Source organism: Melospiza melodia, chromosome 3 (assembly GCF_035770615.1).
Source record: "Melospiza melodia melodia isolate bMelMel2 chromosome 3, bMelMel2.pri, whole genome shotgun sequence".
NCBI classification, from domain to species: domain Eukaryota; kingdom Metazoa; phylum Chordata; class Aves; order Passeriformes; family Passerellidae; genus Melospiza; species Melospiza melodia.
The window spans coordinates 88488924-88506268 of NC_086196.1; positions in this window are offsets into that span (position 1 = coordinate 88488924).

Below are 17345 nucleotides of genomic sequence, written 5' to 3' on the forward strand. Positions count from 1 at the left end.
GGTCACCATCCTGCCTATCGTAGCTTTTCAGGAGCCAGCCGGTCACTCCCAGCCATAGGCCCCGAGACACAAACCTCGGCCCGTTTCCCTGGCAAACAAAAGTAATCTGCCCCGCTTCTGGATGGCAGATTGCAGGAGCCACTTGGTACTATCAAACCAGCCCGACTTGGCACTGGTGCCACCACTGGTCTGGGAACCATCCTGCGTATCGTGGATTCTAATTAGCCAGCTGGCCACTCCCAGCCACAGGCACCCAAACACAAACGACGGCGCTTTTCCCTGGAAAACAAAACTCGCCTGACAACTTTTTGATGGCAGATTGCAGGAGCCACTTGGTACTATCAAACCAGCCCAACTTGGCACTGGTGCCACCATGGGTCTGGTCACCATCCTGCCTATCGTAGCTTTTCAGGAGCCAGCCGGTCACTCCCAGCCATAGGCCCCCAGACAAATACCTCGGCCCGTTTCCCTGGAAAACAAAAGTAAGCTGCCCCGCTTCTGGATGGCAGATTGCAGGACGCACTTGGTACTATCAAACCAGCCCGACTTGGCACTGGTGCCACGTCAAGTCTGGGAACCATCCTGCGTATCGTGGATTCTAAGGAGCCAGCCGGCCACTCCCTGCCACAGGCCCCCAAACACAAACAACGGCGCTTTTCCCTGGAAAACAAAACTCGCCTGCCAACTTTTTGATGGCAGATTGCAGGAGCAACTTGGTACTATCAAACCAGCCCAACTTGGCACTGGTGCCACCATGGGTCTGGTCACCATCCTGCCTATCGTAACTTTTCAGGAGCCAGCCGGTCACTCTCAGCCATAGGCCCCCAAACAAAACCCACGGCCCGTTTCCCTGGCAAACAAAAGTAAGCTGCCCCGCTTCTGGATGGCAGATTCCCGGACGCACTTGGTACTATCAAACCAGCCCAACTTGGCACTGGTTCCACCTCTGATCTGGGAACCATGCTGAGTATCGTGGATTCTAAGGAGCCAGCCGGCCACTCCCACCCACAGGCCCCCAAACACAAACAACGGCGCTTTTCCCTGGAAAACAAAACTCGCCCGCCAAGTTTGTGATGGCAGATTGCAGGAGCCACTTGGTACTATCAAACCAGCCCAACTTGGCACTGGTGCCGTCATGGGTCTGGTCACCATCCTGCCTATCGTAGCTTTTCAGGAGCCAGCCGGTCACTCCCAGCCATAGGCCCCCAGACAAAAACCTCGGCCCGTTTCCCTGGCAAACAAAAGTAAGCTGCCTTGCTTCTGGATGGCAGATTGCAGGAACCACTTGGTACTATCAAACCAGCCCAACATGGCACTGGTGCCATCATGGGTCTGGGAACCATCCTTTGTATCGTGGATTCTAATTAGCCATCCGTCCACTCCAGGCCATAGGGCCCCAGGCACAAACAACGGCGCTTTTCCCTGGAAAACAAAACTCGCCTGCCAACTTTTTGATGGCCGATTGCAGGAACCACTTGGTATTATCAAGCCAGCCCGACTTGGCACTGGTGCCACCTTGGGTCTGGGAACCATGCTGCGTATCGTGGATTCTAAGGAGCCCGCCGGCCACTCCCTGCCACAGGCCCCCAAACACAAACAACGGCGCTTTTCCCTGGAAAACAAAACTCGCCTGCCAAGTTTTTGATGGCAGATTGCAGGAGCCACTTGGTACTATCAAACCAGCCCAACTTGGCACTGGTGCCACCATGGGTCTGGTCACCATCCTGCCTATCGTAGCTTTTCAGGAGCCAGCCAGCCACCCCCAGCCAGAGGCCCCCAGACAAATATTTCGGCCCGTTTCCCTGGCAAACAAAAGTAAGCTGCCCCGCTTCTGCATGGCAGATTGCAGGAGCCACTTTGCACCGTCAAACCAGCCCAACTTGGCACTGGTGCCACCTCAGGTCTGGGAACCATCCTGCGTCTCGTGGGTTCTAATTAGCCATCCGTCCACTCCAGGCCATAGGGCCCCAGGCACAAACAACGGCGCTTTTCCCTGGAAAACAAAACTCGCCTGCCAACATTTTGATGGCCGATTGCAGGAACCACTTGGTATTATCAAGCCAGCCCAACTTGGCACTGGTGCCACCATGGGTCTGGTCACCATCCTGCCTATCGTAGCTTTTCAGGAGCCAGCCGGTCACTCCCAGCCATAGGCCCCCAGACACAAACCTCGGACCGTTTCCCTGGCAAACAAAAGTAAGCTGCCCCGCTTCTGGATGGCAGATTGCAGGAACCACTTGGTACTATCAAACCAGCCCAACTTGGCACTGGTGCCACCATGGGTCTGGGAACCATCCTGTGTATCGTGGATTCTAATTAGCCATCCGTCCACTCCAGGCCATAGGGCCCCAGGCACAAACAACGGCGCTTTTCCCTGGAAAACAAAACTCGCCTGCGAACATTTTGATGGCCGATTGCAGGAACCACTTGGTATTATCAAGCCAGCCCGACTTGGCACTGGTGCCACCTTGGGTCTGGGAACCATGCTGCGTATCGTGGATTCTAAGGAGCCAGCCGGCCACTCCCAGCCACAGGCCCCCAAACACAAACAACGACGCTTTTCCCTGGAAATCAACACTCGCTTGCCGACTTTTTGATGGCAGATTGCAGGAGCCACTTGGTACTATCAAACCAGCCCAACTTGGCACTGGTGCCACCATGGGTCTGGTAAACATCCTGCCTATCGTAGCTGTTCATGAGCCAGCCGGCCACTCCCAGCCATAGGCCCCCAGACACAAACCTCGGCCCGTTTCCCTGGCAAACAAAAGTAAGCTGCCCCGCTTCTGGATGGCAGATTCCCGGACGCACTTGTTACAATCAAACCAGCCCAACTTGGCACTGGTGCCACCTCTGGTCTGGGAACCATCCTGCGTATCGTGGATTCTAAGGAGCCAGCCGGCCACTCCCAGCCACAGGCCCCCAAACACAAACAACGGCGCTTTTCCCTGGAAAACAAAACTCGCCTGCCAAGTTTTTGATGGCAGATTGCAGGAGCCACTTGGTACTATCAAACCAGCCCAACTTGGCACTGGTGCCGTCATGGGTCTGGTCACCATCCTGCCTATCGTAGCTTTTCACGAGCCAGCCGGTCACTTCCAGGCTTAGGCCCCCAGACACAATCCTCGGACCGTTTCCCTGGCAAACAAAAGTAAGCTGCCCCGCTTCTGGATGGCAGATTGCAGGAACCACTTGGTACTATCAAACCAGCCCAAGTTGGCACTGGTGCCACCATGGGTCTGGGAACCATCCTGTGTATCGTGGATTCTAATTAGCCATCCGTCCACTCCAGGCCATAGGGCCCCAGGCACAAACAACGGCGCTTTTCCCTGGATAACAAACTCGCCTGCCAAATTTTTGATGGCAGATTGCAGGAGCCACTTGGTACTATCAAACCAGCCCAACTTGGCACTGGTGCCACCATGGGTCTGGTCACCATCCTGCCTATCGTAGCTTTTCAGGAGCCAGCCGGTCACTCCCAGCCATAGGCCCCGAGACACAAACCTCGGCCCGTTTCCCTGGCAAACAAAAGTAATCTGCCCCGCTTCTGGATGGCAGATTGCAGGAGCCACTTGGTACTATCAAACCAGCCCGACTTGGCACTGGTGCCACCACTGGTCTGGGAACCATCCTGCGTATCGTGGATTCTAATTAGCCAGCTGGCCACTCCCAGCCACAGGCACCCAAACACAAACGACGGCGCTTTTCCCTGGAAAACAAAACTCGCCTGACAACTTTTTGATGGCAGATTGCAGGAGCCACTTGGTACTATCAAACCAGCCCAACTTGGCACTGGTGCCACCATGGGTCTGGTCACCATCCTGCCTATCGTAGCTTTTCAGGAGCCAGCCGGTCACTCCCAGCCATAGGCCCCCAGACAAATACCTCGGCCCGTTTCCCTGGAAAACAAAAGTAAGCTGCCCCGCTTCTGGATGGCAGATTGCAGGACGCACTTGGTACTATCAAACCAGCCCGACTTGGCACTGGTGCCACGTCAAGTCTGGGAACCATCCTGCGTATCGTGGATTCTAAGGAGCCAGCCGGCCACTCCCTGCCACAGGCCCCCAAACACAAACAACGGCGCTTTTCCCTGGAAAACAAAACTCGCCTGCCAACTTTTTGATGGCAGATTGCAGGAGCAACTTGGTACTATCAAACCAGCCCAACTTGGCACTGGTGCCACCATGGGTCTGGTCACCATCCTGCCTATCGTAACTTTTCAGGAGCCAGCCGGTCACTCTCAGCCATAGGCCCCCAAACAAAACCCACGGCCCGTTTCCCTGGCAAACAAAAGTAAGCTGCCCCGCTTCTGGATGGCAGATTCCCGGACGCACTTGGTACTATCAAACCAGCCCAACTTGGCACTGGTTCCACCTCTGATCTGGGAACCATGCTGAGTATCGTGGATTCTAAGGAGCCAGCCGGCCACTCCCACCCACAGGCCCCCAAACACAAACAACGGCGCTTTTCCCTGGAAAACAAAACTCGCCCGCCAAGTTTGTGATGGCAGATTGCAGGAGCCACTTGGTACTATCAAACCAGCCCAACTTGGCACTGGTGCCGTCATGGGTCTGGTCACCATCCTGCCTATCGTAGCTTTTCACGAGCCAGCCGGTCACTCCCAGCCATAGGCCCCCAGACAAAAACCTCGGCCCGTTTCCCTGGAAAACAAAAGTAAGCTGCCCCGCTTCTGGATGGCAGATTGCAGGAACCACTTGGTACTATCAAACCAGCCCAACTTGGCACTGGTGCCACCATGGGTCTGGGAACCATCCTGTGTATCGTGGATTCTAATTAGCCATCCGTCCACTCCAGGCCATAGGGCCCCAGGCACAAACAACAGCGCTTTTCCCTGGAAAACAAAACTCGCCTGCCAACTTTTTGATGGCCGATTGCAGGAACCACTTGGTATTATCTAGCCAGCCCAACTTGGCACTGGTGCCACCATGGGTCTGGTCACCATCCTGCCTATCGTAGCTTTTCAGGAGCCAGCCGGTCACTCCCAGCCATAGGCCCCCAGACACAAACCTCGGACCGTTTCCCTGGCAAACAAAAGTAAGCTGCCCCGCTTCTGGATGGCAGATTGCAGGAACCACTTGTTACTATCAAACCAGCCCAACTTGGCACTGGTGCCACCATGGGTCTGGGAACCATCCTGTGTATCGTGGATTCTAATTAGCCATCCGTCCACTCCAGGCCATAGGGCCCCAGGCACAAACAACGGCGCTTTTCCCTGGAAAACAAAACTCGCCTGCCAACTTTTTGATGGCCGATTGCAGGAACCACTTGGTATTATCAAGCCAGCCCGACTTGGCACTGGTGCCACCTTGGGTCTGGGAACCATGCTGCGTATCATGGATTCTAAGGAGCCAGCCGGCCACTCCCAGCCACAGGCCCCCAAACACAATCAACGGCGCTTTTCCCTGGAAAACAAAACTCGCCTGCCAAGTTTTTGATGGCAGATTGCAGGAGCCACTTGGTACTATCAAACCAGCCCAAGTTGGCACTGGTGCCACCATGGGTCTGGTCACCATCCTGCCTATCGTAGCTTTTCAGGAGCCAGCCAGCCACCCCCAGCCAGAGGCCCCCAGACAAATATTTCGGCCCGTTTCCCTGGCAAACAAAAGTAAGCTGCCCCGCTTCTGCATGGCAGATTGCAGGAGCCACTTTGCACCGTCAAACCAGCCCAACTTGGCACTGGTGCCACCTCAGGTCTGGGAACCATCCTGCGTCTCGTGGGTTCTAATTAGCCATCCGTCCACTCCAGGCCATAGGGCCCCAGGCACAAACAACGGCGCTTTTCCCTGGAAATCAAAACTCGCCTGCCAACTTTTTGATGGCCGATATCAGGAACCACTTGGTATTATCAAGCCAGCCCAACTTGGCACTGGTGCCACCATGGGTCTGGTCACCATCCTGCCTATCGTAGCTTTTCAGGAGCCAGCCGGTCACTCCCAGCCATAGGCCCCCAGACACAAACCTCGGACCGTTTCCCTGGCAAACAAAAGTAAGCTGCCCCGCTTCTGGATGGCAGATTGCAGGAACCACTTGGTACTATCAAACCAGCCCAACTTGGCACTGGTGCCACCATGGGTCTGGGAACCATCCTGTGTATCGTGGATTCTAATTAGCCATCCGTCCACTCCAGGCCATAGGGCCCCAGGCACAAACAACGGCGCTTTTCCCTGGAAAACAAAACTCGCCTGCGAACATTTTGATGGCCGATTGCAGGAACCACTTGGTATTATCAAGCCAGCCCGACTTGGCACTGGTGCCACCTTGGGTCTGGGAACCATGCTGCGTATCGTGGATTCTAAGGAGCCAGCCGGCCACTCCCTGCCACAGGCCCCCAAACACAAACAACGGCGCTTTTCCCTGGAAAACAAAACTCGCCTGCCAAGTTTTTGATGGCAGATTGCAGGAGCCACTTGGTACTATCAAACCAGCCCAACTTGGCACTGGTGCCACCATGGGTCTGGTCACCATCCTGCCTATCGTAGCTTTTCAGGAGCCAGCCAGCCACCCCCAGCCAGAGGCCCCCAGACAAATATTTCGGCCCGTTTCCCTGGCAAACAAAAGTAAGCTGCCCCGCTTCTGCATGGCAGATTGCAGGAGCCACTTTGCACCGTCAAACCAGCCCAACTTGGCACTGGTGCCACCTCAGGTCTGGGAACCATCCTGCGTCTCGTGGGTTCTAATTAGCCATCCGTCCACTCCAGGCCATAGGGCCCCAGGCACAAACAACGGCGCTTTTCCCTGGAAAACAAAACTCGCCTGCCAACATTTTGATGGCCGATTGCAGGAACCACTTGGTATTATCAAGCCAGCCCAACTTGGCACTGGTGCCACCATGGGTCTGGTCACCATCCTGCCTATCGTAGCTTTTCAGGAGCCAGCCGGTCACTCCCAGCCATAGGCCCCCAGACACAAACCTCGGACCGTTTCCCTGGCAAACAAAAGTAAGCTGCCCCGCTTCTGGATGGCAGATTGCAGGAACCACTTGGTACTATCAAACCAGCCCAACTTGGCACTGGTGCCACCATGGGTCTGGGAACCATCCTGTGTATCGTGGATTCTAATTAGCCATCCGTCCACTCCAGGCCATAGGGCCCCAGGCACAAACAACAGCGCTTTTCCCTGGAAAACAAAACTCGCCTGCCAACTTTTTGATGGCCGATTGCAGGAACCACTTGGTATTATCTAGCCAGCCCAACTTGGCACTGGTGCCACCATGGGTCTGGTCACCATCCTGCCTATCGTAGCTTTTCAGGAGCCAGCCGGTCACTCCCAGCCATAGGCCCCCAGACACAAACCTCGGACCGTTTCCCTGGCAAACAAAAGTAAGCTGCCCCGCTTCTGGATGGCAGATTGCAGGAACCACTTGTTACTATCAAACCAGCCCAACTTGGCACTGGTGCCACCATGGGTCTGGGAACCATCCTGTGTATCGTGGATTCTAATTAGCCATCCGTCCACTCCAGGCCATAGGGCCCCAGGCACAAACAACGGCGCTTTTCCCTGGAAAACAAAACTCGCCTGCCAACTTTTTGATGGCCGATTGCAGGAACCACTTGGTATTATCAAGCCAGCCCGACTTGGCACTGGTGCCACCTTGGGTCTGGGAACCATGCTGCGTATCATGGATTCTAAGGAGCCAGCCGGCCACTCCCTGCCACAGGCCCCCAAACACAAACAACGGCGCTTTTCCCTGGAAAACAAAACTCGCCTGCCAAGTTTTTGATGGCAGATTGCAGGAGCCACTTGGTACTATCAAACCAGCCCAAGTTGGCACTGGTGCCACCATGGGTCTGGTCACCATCCTGCCTATCGTAGCTTTTCAGGAGCCAGCCAGCCACCCCCAGCCAGAGGCCCCCAGACAAATATTTCGGCCCGTTTCCCTGGCAAACAAAAGTAAGCTGCCCCGCTTCTGCATGGCAGATTGCAGGAGCCACTTTGCACCGTCAAACCAGCCCAACTTGGCACTGGTGCCACCTCAGGTCTGGGAACCATCCTGCGTCTCGTGGGTTCTAATTAGCCATCCGTCCACTCCAGGCCATAGGGCCCCAGGCACAAACAACGGCGCTTTTCCCTGGAAAACAAAACTCGCCTGCCAACTTTTTGATGGCCGATATCAGGAACCACTTGGTATTATCAAGCCAGCCCAACTTGGCACTGGTGCCACCATGGGTCTGGTCACCATCCTGCCTATCGTAGCTTTTCAGGAGCCAGCCGGTCACTCCCAGCCATAGGCCCCCAGACACAAACCTCGGACCGTTTCCCTGGCAAACAAAAGTAAGCTGCCCCGCTTCTGGATGGCAGATTGCAGGAACCACTTGGTACTATCAAACCAGCCCAACTTGGCACTGGTGCCACCATGGGTCTGGGAACCATCCTGTGTATCGTGGATTCTAATTAGCCATCCGTCCACTCCAGGCCATAGGGCCCCAGGCACAAACAACGGCGCTTTTCCCTGGAAAACAAAACTCGCCTGCGAACATTTTGATGGCCGATTGCAGGAACCACTTGGTATTATCAAGCCAGCCCGACTTGGCACTGGTGCCACCTTGGGTCTGGGAACCATGCTGCGTATCGTGGATTCTAAGGAGCCAGCCGGCCACTCCCTGCCACAGGCCCCCAAACACAAACAACGGCGCTTTTCCCTGGAAAACAAAACTCGCCTGCCAAGTTTTTGATGGCAGATTGCAGGAGCCACTTGGTACTATCAAACCAGCCCAACTTGGCACTGGTGCCACCATGGGTCTGGTCACCATCCTGCCTATCGTAGCTTTTCAGGAGCCAGCCAGCCACCCCCAGCCAGAGGCCCCCAGACAAATATTTCGGCCCGTTTCCCTGGCAAACAAAAGTAAGCTGCCCCGCTTCTGCATGGCAGATTGCAGGAGCCACTTTGCACCGTCAAACCAGCCCAACTTGGCACTGGTGCCACCTCAGGTCTGGGAACCATCCTGCGTCTCGTGGGTTCTAATTAGCCATCCGTCCACTCCAGGCCATAGGGCCCCAGGCACAAACAACGGCGCTTTTCCCTGGAAAACAAAACTCGCCTGCCAACATTTTGATGGCCGATTGCAGGAACCACTTGGTATTATCAAGCCAGCCCAACTTGGCACTGGTGCCACCATGGGTCTGGTCACCATCCTGCCTATCGTAGCTTTTCAGGAGCCAGCCGGTCACTCCCAGCCATAGGCCCCCAGACACAAACCTCGGACCGTTTCCCTGGCAAACAAAAGTAAGCTGCCCCGCTTCTGGATGGCAGATTGCAGGAACCACTTGGTACTATCAAACCAGCCCAACTTGGCACTGGTGCCACCATGGGTCTGGGAACCATCCTGTGTATCGTGGATTCTAATTAGCCATCCGTCCACTCCAGGCCATAGGGCCCCAGGCACAAACAACGGCGCTTTTCCCTGGAAAACAAAACTCGCCTGCCAACTTTTTGACGGCCGATTGCAGGAACCACTTGGTATTATCAAGCCAGCCCGACTTGGCACTGGTGCCACCTTGGGTCTGGGAACCATGCTGCGTATCATGGATTCTAAGGAGCCAGCCGGCCACTCCCTGCCACAGGCCCCCAAACACAAACAACGGCGCTTTTCCCTGGAAAACAAAACTCGCCTGCCAAGTTTTTGATGGCAGATTGCAGGAGCCACTTGGTACTATCAAACCAGCCCAACTTGGCACTGGTGCCACCATGGGTCTGGTCACCATCCTGCCTATCGTAGCTTTTCAGGAGCCAGCCAGCCACCCCCAGCCAGAGGCCCCCAGACAAATATTTCGGCCCGTTTCCCTGGCAAACAAAAGTAAGCTGCCCCGCTTCTGCATGGCAGATTGCAGGAGCCACTTTGCACCGTCAAACCAGCCCAACTTGGCACTGGTGCCACCTCAGGTCTGGGAACCATCCTGCGTCTCGTGGGTTCTAATTAGCCATCCGTCCACTCCAGGCCATAGGGCCCCAGGCACAAACAACGGCGCTTTTCCCTGGAAAACAAAACTCGCCTGCCAACTTTTTGATGGCCGATATCAGGAACCACTTGGTATTATCAAGCCAGCCCAACTTGGCACTGGTGCCACCATGGGTCTGGTCACCATCCTGCCTATCGTAGCTTTTCAGGAGCCAGCCGGTCACTCCCAGCCATAGGCCCCCAGACACAAACCTCGGACCGTTTCCCTGGCAAACAAAAGTAAGCTGCCCCGCTTCTGGATGGCAGATTGCAGGAACCACTTGGTACTATCAAACCAGCCCAACTTGGCACTGGTGCCACCATGGGTCTGGGAACCATCCTGTGTATCGTGGATTCTAATTAGCCATCCGTCCACTCCAGGCCATAGGGCCCCAGGCACAAACAACGGCGCTTTTCCCTGGAAAACAAAACTCGCCTGCGAACATTTTGATGGCCGATTGCAGGAACCACTTGGTATTATCAAGCCAGCCCGACTTGGCACTGGTGCCACCTTGGGTCTGGGAACCATGCTGCGTATCGTGGATTCTAAGGAGCCAGCCGGCCACTCCCAGCCACAGGCCCCCAAACACAAACAACGGCGCTTTTCCCTGGAAAACAAAACTCGCCTGCCAAGTTTTTGATGGCAGATTGCAGGAGCCACTTGGTACTATCAAACCAGCCCAACTTGGCACTGGTGCCACCATGGGTCTGGTCACCATCCTGCCTATCGTAGCTTTTCATGAGCCAGCCGGCCACTCCCAGCCATAGGCCCCCAGACACAAACCTCGGCCCGTTTCCCTGGCAAACAAAAGTAAGCTGCCCCGCTTCTGGATGGCAGATTCCCGGACGCACTTGTTACAATCAAACCAGCCCAACTTGGCACTGGTGCCACCTCTGGTCTGGGAACCATGCTGAGTATCGTGGATTCTAAGGAGCCAGCCGGCCACTCCCAGCCACAGGCCCCCAAACACAAACAACGGCGCTTTTCCCTGGAAAACAAAACTCGCCTGACAACTTTTGGATGGCAGATTGCAGGAGCCACTTGGTACTATCAAACCAGCCCAACTTGGCACTGGTGCCGTCATGGGTCTGGTCACCATCCTGCCTATCGTAGCTTTTCACGAGCCAGCCGGTCACTTCCAGGCTTAGGCCCCCAGACACAATCCTCGGACCGTTTCCCTGGCAAACAAAAGTAAGCTGCCCCGCTTCTGGATGGCAGATTGCAGGAACCACTTGGTACTATCAAACCAGCCCAACTTGGCACTGGTGCCACCATGGGTCTGGGAACCATCCTGTGTATCGTGGATTCTAATTAGCCATCCGTCCACTCCAGGCCATAGGGCCCCAGGCACAAACAACGGCGCTTTTCCCTGGATAACAAACTCGCCTGCCAAATTTTTGATGGCAGATTGCAGGAGCCACTTGGTACTATCAAACCAGCCCAACTTGGCACTGGTGCCACCATGGGTCTGGTCACCATCCTGCCTATCGTAGCTTTTCAGGAGCCAGCCGGTCACTCCCAGCCATAGGCCCCGAGACACAAACCTCGGACCGTTTCCCTGGCAAACAAAAGTAAGCTACCCCGCTTCTGGATGGCAGATTGCAGGACGCACTTGGTACTATCAAACCAGCCCAACTTGGCACTGGTGCCACCTCAGGTCTGGGAACCATCCTGCGTCTCGTGGATTCTAAGGAGCAAGCCGGCCACTCCCACCCATAGGCCCCCAAACAAAAACAACGGCGCTTTTCCCTGGAAATCAACACTCGCTTCCCGAATTTTTGATGGCAGATTGCAGGAGCCACTTGGTACTATCAAACCAGCCCAACTTGGCACTGGTGCCACCATGGGTCTGGTCACCATTATGCCTCTCGTAGCTTTTCAGGACCTAGCCGGTCACGCACAGCCATAGGCCCCCAGACACAAACCTTGGCCCGTTTCCCTGGCAAACAAAAGTAAGCTGCCCCGTTTCTGGATGGCAGATTTCAGTAGCAACTTTGCACCATCAAACTGGCCCGACTTGTCACTGGTGCCACTTTAGGACTGGGAACCATCCTGCGTATCGTGGATTCTAATTAGCCATCCGGCCACTCCCACCCACAGGCCCCCAAACACAAACAACGGCGCTTTTCTCTGGAAAACAAAACTCGCCTACCAACATTTTGATGGCAGATTGCAGGAGCCACTTGGTACTATCAAATCAGCCGAACTTGGCACTGGTGCCACCATGGGTCTGGGAACCATCCTGCCTATCGTACCTTTTCAGGAGCCAGCTGGTCACTCCCAGCCATAGGCCCCCAGACACAAACCTCGGCTCCTTTCCCTGGCAAACAAAAGTAAGCAGCCCTGCTTCTGGATGGCAGATTGCAGGAGCCACTTTGCACCATCAAACTGGCCCGACTTGTCACTGTTGCCACCTCTGGTCTGGGAACCATCCTGCGTATCGTGGATTCTAATTAGCCAGCCGGCCACTCCCAGCCACAGGCCCCCAAACACAAACAACGGCGCTTTTCCCTGGAAAACAAAACTCGCCTGACAACTTTTTGATGGCAGATTGCAGGAGCCACTTGGTACTATCAAACCAGCCCAACTTGGCACTGGTGCCACCATGGGTCTGGTCACCATCCTGCCTATCGTAGCTTTTCAGGAGCCAGCCGGTCACTCCCAGCCATAGGCCCCCAGACACAAAGCTCGGCCCGTTTCCCTGGCAAACAAAAGTAAGCTGCCCCGCTTCTGGATGGCAGATAGGAGGACGCACTTGTTACTATCAAACCAGCCCGACTTGGCACTGGTGCCACCACTGGTCTGGGAACCATCCTGCGTATCGTGGATTCTAAGGAGCCAGCCGGCCACTCCCTGCCACAGGCCCCCAAACACAAACAACGGCGCTTTTCCCTGGAAAACAAAACTCGCCTGACAACTTTTTGATGGCAGATTGCAGGAGCCACTTGGTACTATCAAACCAGCCCAACTTGGCACTGGTGCCACCATGGGTCTGGTCACCATCCTGCCTATCGTAACTTTTCAGGAGCCAGCGGGTCACTCCCAGCCATAGGCCCCCAGACAAATACCTCGGCCCGTTTCCCTGGCAAACAAAAGTAAGCTGCCCCGCTTCTGGATGGCAGATTCCCGGACGCACTAGGTACTATCAAACCAGCCCAACTTGGCACTGGTGCCACCTCTGATCTGGGAACCATGCTGAGTATCGTGGATTCTAAGGAGCCAGCCGGCCACTCCCAGCCACAGGCCCCCAAACACAAACAACGGCGCTTTTCCCTGGAAAACAAAACTCGCCTGCCAACTTTTTGATGGCAGATTGCAGGAGCCACTTGGTACTATCAAACCAGCCCAACTTGGCACTGGTGCCGTCATGGGTCTGGTCACCATCCTGCCTATCGTAGCTTTTCAGGAGCCAGCCGGTCACTCCCAGCCATAGGCCCCCAGACAAAAACCTCGGCCCGTTTCCCTGGAAAACAAAAGTAAGCTGCCCCGCTTCTGGATGGCAGATTGCAGGAACCACTTGGTACTATCAAACCAGCCCAACTTGGCACTGGTGCCACCATGGGTCTGGGAACCATCCTGTGTATCGTGGATTCTAATTAGCCATCCGTCCACTCCAGGCCTTAGGGCCCCAGGCACAAACAACGGCGCTTTTCCCTGGAAAACAAAACTCGCCTGCCAACATTTTGATGGCCGATTGCAGGAACCACTTGGTATTATCTAGCCAGCCCAACTTGGCACTGGTGCCACCATGGGTCTGGTCACCATCCTGCCTATCGTAGCTTTTCACGAGCCAGCCGGTCACTCCCAGCCATAGGCCCCCAGACACAAACCTCGGACCGTTTCCCTGGCAAACAAAAGTAAGCTGCCCCGCTTCTGGATGGCAGATTGCAGGAACCACTTGTTACTATCAAACCAGCCCAACTTGGCACTGGTGCCACCATGGGTCTGGGAACCATCCTGTGTATCGTGGATTCTAATTAGCCATCCGTCCACTCCAGGCCATAGGGCCCCAGGCACAAACAAAGGCGCTTTTCCCTGGAAAACAAAACTCGCCTGCGAACATTTTGATGGCCGATTGCAGGAACCACTTGGTATTATCAAGCCAGCCCGACTTGGCACTGGTGCCACCTTGGGTCTGGGAACCATGCTGCGTATCGTGGATTCTAAGGAGCCAGCCGGCCACTCCCAGCCACAGGCCCCCAAACACAAACAACGGCGCTTTTCCCTGGAAAACAAAACTCGCCTGCCAAGTTTTTGATGGCAGATTGCAGGAGCCACTTGGTACTATCAAACCAGCCCAACTTGGCACTGGTGCCACCATGGGTCTGGTCACCATCCTGCCTATCGTAGCTTTTCAGGAGCCAGCCAGCCACCCCCAGCCAGAGGCCCCCAGACAAATATTTCGGCCCGTTTCCCTGGCAAACAAAAGTAAGCTGCCCCGCTTCTGCATGGCAGATTGCAGGAGCCACTTTGCACCGTCAAACCAGCCCAACTTGGCACTGGTGCCACCTCAGGTCTGGGAACCATCCTGCGTATCGTGGGTTCTAATTAGGCATCCGTCCACTCCAGGCCATAGGGCCCCAGGCACAAACAACGGCGCTTTTCCCTGGAAAACAAAACTCGCCTGCCAACTTTTTGATGGCCGATTGCAGGAACCACTTGGTATTATCAAGCCAGCCCAACTTGGCACTGGTGCCACCATGGGTCTGGTCACCATCCTGCCTATCGTAGCTTTTCAGGAGCCAGCCGGTCACTCCCAGCCATAGGCCCCCAGACACAAACCTCGGACCGTTTCCCTGGCAAACAAAAGTAAGCTGCCCCGCTTCTGGATGGCAGATTGCAGGAACCACTTGTTACTATCAAACCAGCCCAACTTGGCACTGGTGCCACCATGGGTCTGGGAACCATCCTGTGTATCGTGGATTCTAATTAGCCATCCGTCCACTCCAGGCCATAGGGCCCCAGGCACAAACAACGGCGCTTTTCCCTGGAAAACAAAACTCGCCTGCGAACATTTTGATGGCCGATTGCAGGAACCACTTGGTATTATCAAGCCAGCCCGACTTGGCACTGGTGCCACCTTGGGTCTGGGAACCATGCTGCGTATCGTGGATTCTAAGGAGCCAGCCGGCCACTCCCAGCCACAGGCCCCCAAACACAAACAACGACGCTTTTCCCTGGAAATCAACACTCGCTTGCCGATTTTTGATGGCAGATTGCAGGAGCCACTTGGTACTATCAAACCAGCCCAACTTGGCACTGGTGCCACCATGGGTCTGGTCACCATCATGCCTCTCGTAGCTTTTCAGGACCTAGCCGGTCACTCACAGCCATAGGCCCCCAGACACAAACCTTGGCCCGTTTCCCTGGCAAACAAAATTAAGCTGCCCCGCTTCTGGATGGCAGATTGCAGGAGCCACTTGGTATTATCAAACCAGCCCAACTTGGCACTGGTGCCACCTCTGGTCTGGGAACCATCCTGCGTATCGTGGATTCTAAGGAGCCAGCCGGCCACTCCCAGCCACAGGCCCCCAAACACAAACAACGGCCCGTTTCCGTGGCAAACAAAAGTAAGCTGCCCCGCTTCTGGATGGCAGATTGCAGGAACCACTTGGTACTATCAAACCAGCCCAACTTGGCACTGGTGGCACCTCTTGTCTGGGAACCATGCTGCGTATCGTGGTTTCTAAGGAGCCAGCCGGCCACTCCCAACCACAGGCCCCCAAACACAAACAACGACGCTTTTCCCTGGAAAACAAAACTCGCCTGACAACATTTTGATGGCAGATTGCAGGAGCCACTTGGTACTATCAAACCAGCCCAACTTGGCACTGGTGCCACCATGGGTCTGGTCACCATCCTGCCTATCGAAGCTTTTAAGGAGCCAGCCGGTCACTCACAGCCATAGGCCCCGAGACACAAAGCTCGGCCCGTTTCCCTGGCAAACAAAAGTAAGCTACCCCGCTTCTGGATGGCAGATTGCAGAAGCCACTTGGTACTATCAAACCAGCCCAACTTGGCACTGGTGCCACCTCTGGTCTGGGAACCATCCTGCGTATCGTAGATTTTAAGGAGCCAGCCGGTTGTCCCAGCCATAGGCCCCCAAACACAAACAACGGTCCGTTTCCCTGGCAAACAAAAGTAAGCTGCCCCGCTTCTGGATGGCAGATTGCAGGAACCACTTGGTAGTATCAAACCAGCCCAACTTGGCACTGGTGGCACCTCTTGTCTGGGAACCATGCTGCGTATCGTGGTTTCTAAGGAGCCAGCCGGCCACTCCCAACCATAGAACCCCAGACACAAAGCTCGGCCCGTTTCCCTGGAAAACAAAAGTAAGCTACCCCGATTCTGGATGGCAGATTGCAGGAGCCACTTGGTACTATCAAATCAGCCCAACTTGGCACTGGTGCCACCATGGGTCTGGTAAACATCCTGCCTATCGTAGCTTTTCAGGAGCCAGCCGGCCACTCTCAGCCATATGCCCCCAAAAACAAACCACGGCCCTTTTCTCTGGCAAACAAAACTCAACTGCCCCTCTTCTGGATGGCAAATTTTAGGACGCACTTTGTACTACGAAAACCGCCCGACGTGGCACTGGTGCCACCTTGTGTCAGGGAACCATCCTGCATATCGAGCTTTTTAAGGAGCCAGCCGGCCACGCCCAGCCATAAACCCCCAAAAACAAACCACGGACCATTTCTCTTGGAAACAAAAATCCGCTGCCCCGCGTCTGGATGGCAGATTGCAGGAGCCACTTTGCACCATCAAACCAGCCCGACTTGGCACTGGTGCCACCTTGGGTCTGGGAACAATCCTGCATATCGTGGATTCTAAGGAGCCAGCCGGCCACTCCCAGCCACAGGCCCCCAAACAAAAACAACGGCGCTTTTCCCTGGAAAACAAAATTCGCCTGCCAACTTTTTGATGGCAGATTGCAGGAGCCACTTGGTACTATCAAACCAGCCCAACTTGGCACTGGTGCCACCTCTGGTCTGGGAACCATCCTGCCTATCGTAGCTTTTCGGGAGCCAGCCGGTCACTCCCAGCCATAGACCCCCAGACACAAACCTCGGCCCGTTTCCCTGGAAAACAAAAGTAAGCTACCCCGATTCTGGATCGCAGATTGCAGGAGCCACTTGGTACTATCAAATCAGCTCAACTTGGCACTGGTGCCACCATGGGTCTGGTAAACATCCTGCCTATCGTAGCTTTTGAGGAGCCAGCCGGTCACTCCCTGCCATAGGCCCCCAGACACAAACCTCGGCCCGTTTCCCTGGCAAACAAAAGTAAGCTGCCCCGCTTTTGGATGGCAGATTGCAGGAGCCACGTTGCACCATCAAACCAGCCCGACTTGGCACTGGTGCCACCTTGGGTCTGGGAACAAGTTGGGC